The following is a 13,904-nucleotide window of genomic DNA, read 5'->3' on the forward strand; positions in this document are numbered from 1 at the left end:
ATAGAGGAGCCTGGGGTAAAATACCCAAAAGATTACTTTGGCCTAAAACTTCCAATCACAGTAGAGATCTTAATGACTCAGAAGATTCCTTATCTCCATGTCAACAGTTTTCATATCTGCCTTATGAAGTGAAGTGAAGTCGCTCAGTTGTGTCCGACTCTCTGCAACCCCATGGACTATGGACTGTAGCCTACCAGGCTCCTCTGTCCATGGGATTTTCCAGGCAATAGTCCTGGAGTGGATTGCCATTTCCTTCTCCAGGGGATCTTCCCAACCCAGGGATCGAACCTGGGTCTACCACATTGTAGACAGATGCTTTGCCGTCTGAGCCACCAGGGAAGTCCAAAATAACACTGTGACCCCGACGTGATTTGAACACACAACCTTCTGATCTGGAGTCAGACGCTCTACCACTGCGCCACGAGGCCTTAGAAGTTCAGAAGACTTCTGCTGATCACACTGCATAGGTACTAAACTACCTGGTAAAGCCTTGAAATCTTGCCTCTCTAGACTTACAGGAAAAATGAGTTCAGTTCAGTTCAGTTCAGTCGCTCAGTCGTGTCTGACTCTTTGCGACCCCATGAATCACAGGACGCCAGGCCTCCCTGTCCATCACCAACTCCTGGAGTTCACTCAGACTCATGTCCATCGAGTCAGTGATGCCATCCAGCCATCTCATCCTCTGTCGTCCCCTTCTCCTCCTGCCCCCAATCCCTCCCAGCATCAGAGTCTTTTCCAATGAGTCAACTCTTCGCATGAGGTGGCCAAAGTACTGGAGTTTCAGCTTTAGCATCATTCCTTCCAAAGAAATCCCAGGGCTGATCTCCTTCAGAATGGACTGTTTGGATCTTGTAGTCCAAGGGACTCTCAAGAGTCTTCTCCAACACCACAGTTCAAAAGCATCAATTCTTCGGCGCTCAGCTTTCTTCACAGTCCAACTCTCACATCCATACATGACCACAGGAAAAACCATAGCCTTGACCAGACAGACCTTTGTTGGCAAAGTAATGTCTCTGCTTTTTAATATTCTGTCTAGGTTGGTCATAACTTTCCTTCCAAGGAGTAAGCGTCTTTTAATTTCATGGCTGCAATCACCATCTGCAGTGATTTTGGAGCCCCCCAAAATAAAGTCTGACACTGTTTCCCCATCTATTTCCCATGAAGTGATGGGACCAGATGCCATGATCTTCGTTTTCTGAATGTTGAGCTTTAAGCCAACTTTTTCACTCTCCTCTTTCACTTTCATCAAGAGGCTCTTCAGTTCCTCTTCACTTTCTGCCATAAGGGTGGTGTCATCTGCATATCTGAGATTATTGATATTTCTCCTGGCAATCTTGATTCCAGCTTATGCTTCCTCCAGCGCAGTGTTTCTCATTATGTACTCTGCATATAAGTTAAATAAGCAGGGTGATAATATACAGCCTTGACGTACTCCTTTTCCTATTTGGAACCAGTCTGTTGTTCCATGTCCAGTTCTAACTGTTGCTTCCTAACCTGCATACAAATTTCTCAAGAGGCAGATCAGGTGGTCTGGTATTCCCATCTCTTTCAGAATTTTCCACAGTTTATTGTGATCCACACAGTCAAAGGCTTTGGCATAGTCAATAAAGCAGAAATAGATGCTTTTCTGGAACTCTCTTGCTTTTTCTATGATCCAACGGATGTTGGCAATTTGACCTCTGGTTCCTCTGCCTTTTCTAAAACCAGCTTGAACATCAGGAAGTTCACGGTTCACATATTGCTGAAGCCTGGCTTGGAGAATTTTGAGCATTACTTTACTAGTGTGTGAGATGAGTGCAATTGTGCAGTAGTTTGAGCATTCTTTGGCATTGCCTTTCTTTGGGATTGGAATGAAAACTGACCTTTACCAGTCCCGTGGCCACTGCTGTTTTCCAAATTTGCTGGCATATTGGTGCAGCACTTTTACAGCATCATCTTTGGATTTGAAATAGCTCAACTGGAATTCCATCACCTCCATTAGCTTTGTTCGTAGTGATGCTTTCTAAGGCCCACTTGACTTCACATTCCAGGATGTCTGGCTCTAGGTGAGTGATCACACCATCGTGATTATCTGGGTCGTGAAGATCTTTTTTGTACAGTTCTGTGTATTCTTGCCACCTTTTCTTAATATCTTCTGCTTCCGTTAAGTCCATACCATTTCTGTCCTTTATCGAGCCTGTCTTTGCATGAAATTTTTCCTTGGTATCTCTCATTTTCTTGAAGAGATCTCTAGTCTTTCCCATTCTGTTGTTTTCCTCTATTTCTTTGCATTGGTCGCTGAGGAAGGCTTTCTTATCTCTCCTGGCTATTCTTTGGAACTCTGCATTCAGATGCTTATATCTTTCCTATTCTTCTTTGCTTTTCACTTCTCTTCTTTTCAGAGCTATTTGTAAGGCCTCGTCAGACAGCCATTTTGCTTTTTTGCATTTCTTTTCCATGGGGATGATCTTGATACCCGTCTCCTGTACAATGTCAGGAAACTCCGTCCATAGTTCATCAGGCACTCTATCTATCAGATCTACTCCCATAAATCTATTTCTCACTTCCACTGTATAATCATAAGGGATTTGATTGAGGTCATACCTGAATGGTCTAGTGGTTTTCCCTACTTTCTTCAATTTAAGTCTGAATTTGGCAATAAGGAGTTCATGGTCTGAGCCACAGTCAGCTCCCGGTCTTGTTATTGCTGACTGTATAGAGCTTCTCCATCTTTGGCTGCAAAGAATATAATCAATCTGATTTCAGTGTTGACCATCTGGTGATGTCCATGTGTAGAGTCTTCTCTTGTGTTGCTGGAAGAGAGTGTTTGCTATGACCAGTGCATTCTCTTGGCACAACTCTATTAGCCTTCACCCTGCTTCATGTATGGATGTGAGAAAAATGAGTAGGCAGTTGGAAAAATTTCAGAATTGTTTGATCCCTTGTTGTGTTGTTGTTCACTCAGTTGTGTCCCACTATTTATGATGCCATGGAGTGCAGTATGTCAGGCTTCCCTGGCATGTCCTTCACTGTCTCCCGAAGCTTGCTCAAACTCATGTCCATTGAGTTGATGATGGCATTTAACCATCTCATCCTCTGTCACCTCCTCCTCCTCCTGCCCTCAAACTTTCCCAGCATCAGGATCTTTTCTAATGAGTTGGCTTTTCGCATCAGGTGGCTAAAGTATTCGAGCTTCAGCTTCAGCACCAGTCCTTCCAATGAATATTCAGGGTTGATTTCCTTAAGATTGACTGGTTTGATCTCCTGGCTGTCCAAGGGACTCTCAGGAGTCTTCTTCAGCACTACAGTTCAAAAGCATCAGTCCTTAGGTGCTCAGCCTTCTTTATGGTCCAACTCTCACATCCATACATCACTACTGGAAAAACCATAGCTTTGACTATATGGACCTTTGTTGGTAAAGTGATATTTCTTCTTTTTAATACGCTGTCTAGGTTTGTCGTAACTTTTCTTCTAAGGAGCAAGCACCCTTTAATTTCATGGCTACAGTCACCATCTGCAGTGATTTTGCAGCCCAAGAAAATAAACTGTGTCACTGTTTCCCCATCTATTTGCCATGGGAAGTGATGGGACTGGATGCCATGATCTTTGTTTTCTGTATGCTGAGTTTTAAGCCAGCTTTTTCACTCTCCTCTTTCACCTTCATCAAGAGGCTCTTCAGTTCCTCTTCCCTTTCTGCCATTAGGGTGATGTCATCTGCATATTTGAGGTTATTGATATTTCTCCTGGCAATCTTGATTCCAGCTTGTGCTTCATTCAGCCCAGCATTTCATGTGATGTACTCTACACAGAAGCTAAATAAGTAGGGTGACAATATACAGCCTTGACATACTCCCTTTGCAATTTTGAATCAGTCCATTTTTCCATGTCTGGTTCTAACTGTTGCTTCTTGGCCTGCATACAGGTTTCTCAGAAGGCAGGTAAGGTGGTCTGACATTTCCATCTCTTTAAGAATGTTCCACAATTTGTTTTGATCTGCACAAACTCTTTAGCATACTCAGTGAAGCAGATGTAGATGATTTTCTGGAATTTTCTTGCTTTTTCTATGATCCAACAGATGTTGGCAATTTGATCTCTGATTCCTGTGCCTTTTCTAAATCCAGTTTGTGTATCTGGAAGTTCTCAGTTCATGTGCTTTTGAAGCCTAAGTTGGAAGGATTTTGAGCATTACCTTGCTAGCATGTGAAATGAGCACAATTATGTGGTAGTTTGGACATTCTTTGGCATTGCTCTTTTTTGGAATTGGGCTTCCCTGATGGCTCAGGTGGTAAAGAACCTGACCGCAGTGCAAGAGACCAAGGTTCAATCCCTGGGTCAGGAATATCCCCTGGAGAAGGGAATGGCAACCTACTCAGGTAGTCTTGCCTAGAGAATTCCATGGACAGAGGAGCCTGGCAGCCTGAAGTCCACAAGGTCACAAAAAGTCAGATACAACTAAGTGACTAACACTTTCACTTTTTTGTTTCTTCTTTGGGATTGGAATGAAAACTGACCTTTTCCAGTCCTATGGCCACTGCTGAGTTTTCCAAATTTGCTGGCATATTGAATGCAGCACTTTCACAGCATTATCTTTTAGGATTTGAAAAAGCTCAGCTGGAATTCCATCACCGTTGCTAACTTTGTTGGTAATAATGCTTCCTGGTCCACTTGAGTTCACACTCCAGGATGTCTGGCACTATGTGAGTGACCACACCATCGTGGTTATCTGGATCATTGAGATCTTTTTTGTACAATTCTTCTGTGTATTCTTGCCACTTCTTCTTAACCTCTTCTGCTTCTGTTAAGTCCTTACTGTTTCTGTCCTTTATTGTGTCCATCTTTGCATGAAATGTTCCCTAGGTATCTATAATTTTCTTGAACAGACCTCTAGTCTTTCCTATTCTATTGTTTTCCTCTATTTCTTTGCATTGTTCACTTAAGGCTTTCTTATGTCTCCTTGCTATTCCTTGATCCCTTGCTGCTACTGCTAAGTCAGTTCAGTCGTGTCCGACTCTGTGCGACCCCATAGATGGCAGCCCACCAGGCTCCCCTGTCCCTGGGATTCTCCAGGCAAGAACACTGGAGTGGGTTGCCATTTCCTTCTCCAATGCATGAAAGTGAAATGTGAAAGTGAAGTCGCTCAGTTGTGTCTGACCCTCAGCGACCCCATGGACTGCAGCCTTCCAGGCTCCTCTGTCTGTGGGATTTTCCAGGCAAGAGTACTGGAGTGGGGTGCCATTGCCTTCTCCGTTGATCCCTTGAGAGCTCCTTAAACTATATAATCCTAGAATTTGTGTGACAGACTGTTACATAAAGAAATAAAAATATTTTTATAGTTTATCTAGTCTGTGTATTTCTTTGATGTTTATTTGTTTTCTTACTTGTAATTTTCAATGAAGGTAAACAAAAATACCTTGTTCTATATTTCTTTAAAATTTTAAATCCTCATCCAAACTTATTGGTTAAAACTATGAGCTTATGTTTTATTATTTCAAAAGTATGTTTATTATTCATCACCAAAGAGCAAACTTTGTTCAAGACATTTTAATTTAAAAATTAAGAAGCCCCTATTACAAAAAGTACATTTTTAAAAAATCCAAAAAAAATTTTCTCAATAATATAGCATCTTGGAACACGCTTGTAGCCAGACCTAATTCAAAGATCCCTACCTTTTGTTAATAACAGATTTATTGGAATATAATCTATGTACCACACAATTCATCCTTTTAAATTCTATAATTCAGTGGTTCTCAGTATCTTCACAGAATTGTGCAACCGCCACTATTAGTTTTAGAACATTCTCATCATCCCCCAAAGAAACTTGGACCCATTTAACAGTCATTCCCCATGCCCTTCCAGTCTCCCCAGCCCTGGGCGATCACTAATCCACTCTCCATTTCTATGTATTTGCTCATTCTAGACGTTTCCTATAAAGAGAAGTGCACAGTATGTGATCTTTTGTAACTGGCCCCTCCAGATAGCATCGAGTCTTCAAAGTTTATCCGTGCTGTAGCATGTATCAGCGCTTGCTTTTTGTTGCCTAATATTTCGTGATGTACTTATACTACATTTTATTTATCCATATCAGTTGATGTATTTGGGTTGTTCCTACTTTCTCCCCCCCTATTATTATGAATAATGGTGCTATGTATATTCACTTACAGGTTTTTGTGGAAAATATGTTTTCATTTATTTTGGGTATATACGTAGACATGGAATTGCTGGGTAATATGGTAACTTGATGTTAAAACCTTTGTCAAAGGGTTTTCCAAAGTGGTGCACTATTTTATCTTATAACTACTACTCGGGTTCCAGTTTTTCCACATTATAATACTTATTAATATAGGTTTTTTTTTTATTATAGCCATTCCAGGGGTATGAAGTGGTATCTCATTACGGTTTTGATTTGCTCTTTCCTGATGATATTGAACATCTTTTCATTTGCTTATTGGCTATTCTTTTATCTACTTTGGAAAGTATATACCTATACTTTGCCTATTTTTTTCAATCAGGTCATGTAGCTTATTATTTGGCATAAACATTAGCAACCAAGGCCATGGTACTGTTAAACATCTCCCTCCCCAGCCCTCACATTCCATCCCAACCCTGCTATAAAAACATAACAGAACACAACAAAATACCACAGTTCAGTCTGAGATGGGAACAAAAAGTAGCTCCAACAAAAACAAGATGGAAACACAAGACACAACATCTTCGAACTGTTATACAAAAGCTGCCATGGCCCACAGGGCAGGGGGTCAAAAGGAGACCTCAGACCTAGGCCATTCAGAGGTTCAGGACAGCTGTCCCTTCTGGCTACATCTTCTGGGCTCTGCTGCAGGAACAGGAAGAGGAGGCTGCTGAGGGGCTGGGCAGGACCCCTCCTCCCACTCTGAAGTTCAGGTCACTGACTGGAGTGCTTTTGGTTGGGGGAGATGTCGCAGGCTCCTTCCAGAGAGAGGGACACAGGGAGACACCAGGGGCCCCAACAGCTGCCCCTCCCCCGCTCCATGCCCATGGTGAGAAAGTTAGCTGAGCCCCTCCCCAGAAAGAGTTCATGGCCTTCAGGAAGCCAGCACGCTTGTATTCACATGGCATAAAGCCTCAAGTTGACCGTGGTCACCAGAAAGCTGACTGCGAGGACCCATCGCACAAGCTGCGCCTGGGAGATGCCGCTGCGCTGGGGCTTCCTCCTGGTCCGCCGTGGTGAGAGTGGAGTCTTGCGCCTTGCTGCCTGTTCGCCTGCGAAGCTCTGGTGTCCGCATATGGTCCTAGTCCTTGGCGTTGTGGGGTCAGCAGCCCCTGCAACCCCTTAAACAGCTGCATGTTGTGTAGGAAGGCAGTCTTGGCCTCGTGCAGGACCCACTGCCCCACCTCGGGGGTCCCCTCGAGAGTGTTTATGCGGGAGCCGTACAACTAGCTGCTTGAACTCGGTGGCGCTGGTGATATTGGGGAAAGTGAAGAAGGCCAGGCCCTCCGGAGCTGGGCAGGCCTAGGGCCTTCTGAGCGATCTTTTTGAGGACGTGGCACTCTGGACGGGTCGCCCAGGTAGCGGGTGTAGGCGTGGGCCACCAGCAGCTTGAGCTCTTGGAGTCTCGGCACCGAGTGCGAGGTGGCCTGCGCATACGGGATGCCCTCTTGCCCGCGGGCCCGTACTGGAAGGCCACTTCCTGTTCCAGGGCGGCCCTGCGGTGCAGCTTTCCGGGGAGCTGAGGCGGGGCGTAGACCGGGTTTTCCTGGTTGTGTTCCATCTCCTCCTCCAGGGCCAAGGAGACGTGATGCAGAGACGCCATCACCAGCTTATAGCCTTCAGAGGTTACCCTCGCCCTTCTGATAGCTCTTCAAGAGCTCTGCATTCTCCTCCTGGGTGTGCACCTCCGTGGTGGCCTCCTTCATGTGTGTGAGTGCTAAGTCTCTTCAGTCGTGTCCAACTCTTTGCCACTCTGTGACCTGTAGCCCGCCAGACTCCTCTGCTCATGGGATTCTCCAGGCAAGAATACCAGAGTGTGTTGCTTGTGCCTTCCTCCAGGGGATCTTCCCCAACCAGCGATGAACCCCATGTCTCTTAAGTCTCTTGCATTGGCAGGTGGGTTTTTTTTACCACTAGAGCCACCTTCAGGGCCTCTGACAAATCCTGGGGTATGCTGTTGGCCTGCAGGTGCTCCTTCTTTCGGCTGCACTTGTTCCGGCTCTGGACTGGCTTCGAGGACTCTGGCTCTAGCCGCTCAGGCAGAGGAGGCAGCAGGGCGACTGTCTACTCTGCCTATTTTAAATTGGATTACTTGTGATTTTATTATTGAGTTGTAAGAGTTCTTTATATATTCTAGTTATAAGCTCTTTATCAAGTATATGATTTATAAAATTTTTTTCCCATTACACCAGTTGACTTTTGATTTTTTTTGATGGTGTCCTTTGAAGCACATTTTCTTAATGGTATTCTTTTAATAATGTTCAATTTATCTCTTTTTTGTTTTCTAGTTTGGGTTTTTGGTTATATCTAAGAAACCATTACCCAATTCAACAGCATGAAGCCAATTTTCATCTAAACATTTTATATTTTTAGCTATACATTTAGGTCTTTGATCCATCTTAAGTTAATTTTTGTATATGGTGTAAGGTAGGGTTCCACTTTATTTATTGGTATGTGGATAAATAGTTGTTTCTGTACCATTTGTTTTGAAAAGACTATTCTTTCCCATTGAATTGCCTTGGCAGCCTTATTAAAAATTGACTGACTACAAATGTGAGAGTGTATTCCTATTAACTTTTGTGAGAGTGTATTTCTAGTGTATGTGTGGTCTTATACTTATTTTAATTTTTTATTGAAGTACAGTTGATTTACAATGTTGTGTGTATGTGTGGTCTTAAAGTCTATTTTGCCTGATGGTTGCTGTTTTCATGATATATAGTTTACCACTCTGTTTTTCCCAACCTACCTGCATCTGTGGCATAACAAATTACAAGTTCAGTGTCTTAAAACACGGAGAAGGCAATGGCACCCCACTCCAGTACTCTTGCCTGGAAAATCCCATGGGCGGAGGAGCCTGGTAGGCTGCAGTCCATGGGGTCGCAAAGAGTCAGACATGACTGAGGGACTTCACTTTCACTTTTCACTTTCATGCATTGGAGAAGGCAATGGCACCCCACTCCAGTGTTCTTGCCTGGAGAATCCCAGGGACGGCAGAGCCTGGTGGGCTGCTGTCTATGGGGTCGCACAGAGTTGGACACGACTGAATCGACTTAGCAGCAGCAGCAGAAGCAGTCTTAAAACAACACACATTTATTATTTCAGAGTTTCTATCGGTCAGGAATTTGGCATAGCTTAACTGGATTTTTTGCTCAGAGTCTCACTTGATCAAAGTGTTGGCTGGGGTATATTCTCACCTGGAACTTGGAGTCCTCTTCCAAGCTCATTCATACTGTTGGCATAATTTAGTTGCTTTAGTTCTAAGATTGAGACCATCAGCTCTTAGAGATTACCCCTCTCCATGGCAGTTCACAACGCAGCTGTTTCAAGAGAGTGTCTCAGCTGACTCAAGTCTCTCTAATTAAAGAAGAGATGGCTTCACTTTCAAGAGAAAGTGATGATGTCACCTGATTATGCAGACCCACCCAGGATAATCTCTTTTGATTAACTCAGTGTGAATTTATTAAGGACCTTAATTACACCTGCACCATCCCCTCCCTTTTGCCCTATTCTAGTGGTTAGAATGGGGTTTCCCTGGTGGCTCAGATGGTAAAGAATCCACCTGCAATGCAGGAGACCTGGGTTTGATCCCTGGGTTGGGACCCTGGAGAAGGGAAAGGCTACCCACTCCAGTATTCTTGTCTGGAGAATCCCATGGACAGAGGGGCCTGGTGGGCTACAGTCTATAGGGTTGCAAAGAGTCAGACACAACGGAGTGACTTTTACACACACACACAGTGGTTAGAAGTAATTTACAAAATCTGCTCCCACTGAAGGAGAGGGGATCCCACATACATGTAGATAGTAGGGCTGCAAGAATTATAAGGGCTATGTTACAATTATGCCTTTGATAGATGGGAGCATGGGAAGGAGCACAAATTCTCCATGTATGTTCCTTTTATCCATTTTTATTTTTGAAGTATGTGAATTTATTATCACTTACTCAAAAATAAAATTTTAGGAGACTCCTCTGGTGGTCCAGTGGTTAAGGATCTGCTTTGCAACGGAAGGGGATGCAGGTTCAATCCCTTGTTGGGGAACTAAGATCCCACATGTCGAGGAGCAACTAAACCCAAGCACCTCAATTACTGAGCCCACCCGCCTCAACTAGAGAGTCCATGTGCCACAGCAAAGCATTCTGTGTGATACAACGAAGATCCCATGTAAATAAGTAAATATTTAAAAAAATTTTTGTATCTTTGAAACTTTGCATATGTGTTTTTGGACCTGCTTGTCTCTTATGAAAAGACCACTTCCTGTACTGTAAAATCATTGCATCATTCTGAGGTTTTGGTTAAGAACATGGACTCTGGAGGCAGGCTGTGGATTTTGGGTAAGATACTTTATCTCTTTGTGCCTTTTCTGTAAAATAAGGCTAATTATAGCACATAGGATGTTGTGAGAACTGGGTTAACATATTAGTATCACCCAGATACTGCTGCTTGATAACACAAAATCTTAGTCACAATAATGAGCATTTATTTCACCAAGCATCAGGCTTGCAGTTTGCCAGATGTGCTTGGTTGGGCTGATTACTTAACGTCCCCAAGCTTCAGTTTCTTTGCAAAAAAGATGGGTTTGTTACTCTGGAATTCCCAGAAGGCAGGACCCAAGACAAAGGCTTTTGTGCTACTATTTTGTTACGGAGTCCATCTCCCAGGAATGGGGCGCACAGGACAGACGGATTGAGGCTTAAAGTGGGAGAGCCATATGTAGAATGTGTTGTTGAGCTTGCTGTAGCTTAGTATCACTGAGAAGTTGTATAAACGATCTAAAAACAATCCATTAGGGAAGAGACGGAGAAGGCAATGGCACCCCACTCCAGTACTCTTTCCTGGAGAATCCCATGGACAGAGGAACCTGGTGGGCTGCTGTCTATGGGGTCGCATAGAGTCGGACACGACTGAGTGACTTCACTTTCACTTTTCATGCATTGGAGAAGGAAATGGCAACCCACTCCAGTGTTCTTGCCTGGAGAATCCCAGGGAGGGTGGAGCCTGGTGGGCTGCCGTCTACGGGGTCACACAGAGTCGGACACGACTGAAGCACCTTAGCAGTAGCAGTAGCAGGGAAGAGAAAGGACAGCATTCATCCACCAGCTTGAACTGCTAACTCCTGAACATTTGGAGGTGACCCACATGGACATGAGGTATGGGACCAACAAGCTGCACTGCAGGAAGCAGTTGAAGTCCACACCTAACAGCTGCTAAGTCGCTTCAGTCGTGTCTGACTTTGTGTGACCCCATAGACAGCAGCCCACCAGGCACCGCTGTCCCTGGGATTCTCCAGGCAAGAACACCTGAGTGGGTTGCCATTTCCTCCTCCAATGCATGAAAGTGAAAAGTGAAAGTGAAGTTGCTCAATCGTGTCCAACTCTAGCGACCCCATGGACTGCAGCCTACCAGGCTCCTCCATCCATGGGATTTTCCAGGCAAGAGTACTGGAGTGGGGTGCCATTGTCTTCTCCTCGGGAAAGTATGCCTGGCACATTTCCAGCAGTCAATAAATAAATGGTCCTTGTTATTAGGAATATATATTTTGGTTCCCAAATATAATTTATTCTTCTCTTCCTTCCTTCCTTTGTTTTTTCTTTCTTTCCTTTCCTCCCTTTTTCTTTGTATAGAGACAAGGTGATTTTGAAGTCTACTTTGTAGAAAATAAGTAAGGAAAAAATGCTAGGAAAACTCTTAAAAAAAAAAAGAGCAATGAAGTTACGTAAAGTCTGAACAATTTCAAAAGTATGATACTGTTGCAGGAATAGACAATGAGCATATATTTTTGTGGACAAAATGTAGCTATTCACTGTATTTATTATAGTATTGTTTCCAATAGCAAAGGACTGGAAACAGCCTAAATGTCCATCAATAGGGGTGTGACCAAAAAAATTATGGTATGTCTATACAATAGAATATGAAGCAACTGAAAGTAATCACAAACAAGCTCTTAAGTACTGATATATTTGTGTATATATGCCCGAGAATTTTAGTACCTGTGTGTAAGTCGCTCAGTTGTTTCTAACTCTTTGAGACCCCACAGACTGTAGTCCACCAGGCTCCTCTGTCCATGGAATTCTCCAGCAAGAATATTGGAGTGGGCTGCCATTCCCTTCTCCAGGGAATCTTCCCAAACGGAGGACTCAAACTTGGATCTCCTGCATTGCAGGCAGATTCTTTACCATCTGAGCCACCAGGGAAGTTCTTAGTACCTATACTGCATAACAAATTATTCCAAACTTAGTAGCTGAAAACAACAAATATTTATTATTTCACTGTTTTTGAAGCCATTTCAGGAATGGCTTAGCCTGGTGGTAGAGGTTCAGAATCTTTAATGAGGTTGTAATTAACAAATTTGTCTTCCCTGATGGCTCAGCGGTAAAGAATCTGCCTGTAATGCAGGAGCTACAGGAGACTTGGGTTCAATCCCTGGGTAGGAAAGATACCCTGGAGAAAGGAATGGCAACCCACTCCAGTATTCTTGTCTGGAGAATCCCTGGCGGGCTATAGTCCATAGTGTCACAGAGTCAGACACTACTGAAGTGATTTAGCACACATTCAGGGGATTCACTTCCAAGATGACTCACTCACACGGCTGTTGGGCAGGAGGCCTCAGTTCCTTTGCAACTAGGCCTCTTCATAAGGCTGCTTTAATGTCTTCATGACAGGGCAGCTGGCCTCCCTCAGATCTGAGAGAGAGGAAAGGAGAACAAGGGAGAAGTTGCAAACACTATTGTCCTAATCTGAGAAGTCACACAAAGTCCTGCCTGCCACATTCAATTCCTTTGAAGAGAGTCACAAAGTCTGGCCCACACTCAAGGGGAGGGGAATTAGGTTTCCCCTAATCTGCTAAGGTCTTTGAAAATCACCAAGGGAAGAGGGGAACAACTGGGTGAACAGGATCAGGGCTAGAATGAAGATTTTCACTGTATCTGTCTTCATACTCTTTAAACTATATATTTGACTATATTAATCAACTAATTATATTTCTTTTGAAAAGCAACATTTTAAACTATTTGTGAAAGAACTGGGGGGCGGGGAGTGGGGGGAAGAGGGAAAAAACAGTTGAACAGGATGCCAATGAAAGAAATTGGTTGAACTGAAATCGACCTTTGCTCAAACAGATAGGAAAAAGGAAGGGAACATTGTGCTCATCCTGCCCTCTTCTCCCCACCCCAGATTTAGCTTCCCATTTTCCGAGGCAGGGGGTGGTGGTGGTGGTGAAGGCCAGCATGAGTTCTGGATAATGGGTTTGTGGAAGGAAAATAACTCTGTAGCCAAAATGTTCCATGCTACGGTTTTACCGTGGGCGTTTCTCTCTTATTACAGCTTCAGTCCAGTTACATTCCTCCTATCTAAATCATTGTGAAGCCACAGCCTGTGGTCACTCCTGACTTTAAATAATGTCGGATGGCATACAATGCCATTTCTGGATACTGTTTTATGTGTAAGTTCCACTCTCCTGGCCTTCCAACGCCCTCCCCTCAGGTTTGACATCTATTCTTTAACAGAACGTGCACAGTCAAGCACGCCAAGAGAATTTAACCTAGTAATTAAATTGAAAGATTTAATGTGTGCAAAGACGTGGCATGAAACGCAACAGGTTTATTGTCTCTATAAAAAGCTCGTTAAGGTTGACTGTACTGACCTGTGCAGTGCTAACTGTACTCACTGCGCCCGGATAGGCAGGAGGGACAAAGTTTTACAAACCAAACTATTCAATTTGTTCTAACCTCTCTCTTCGTACC

The 13,904-nt window shown here is 43.7% G+C and overlaps 1 non-coding gene and 1 pseudogene across 1 annotated transcript; both read right to left on the minus strand.

Annotated features, from left to right (window-relative positions):
- Positions 1-356: 356 nt before the first annotated feature.
- TRNAW-CCA lies at positions 357-428 on the minus strand. Its single transcript has one exon. It is a non-coding gene; the product is annotated as a tRNA-Trp (tRNA).
- A 6,106-nt stretch (positions 429-6,534) lies between these two features.
- On the minus strand, positions 6,535-7,930 carry LOC113879185 (annotated as a pseudogene).
- Between the last annotated feature and the right edge of the window lie 5,974 nt (positions 7,931-13,904).

Source organism: Bos indicus x Bos taurus, chromosome 20, assembly GCF_003369695.1.
Source record: "Bos indicus x Bos taurus breed Angus x Brahman F1 hybrid chromosome 20, Bos_hybrid_MaternalHap_v2.0, whole genome shotgun sequence".
Classification (NCBI taxonomy): domain Eukaryota; kingdom Metazoa; phylum Chordata; class Mammalia; order Artiodactyla; family Bovidae; genus Bos; species Bos indicus x Bos taurus.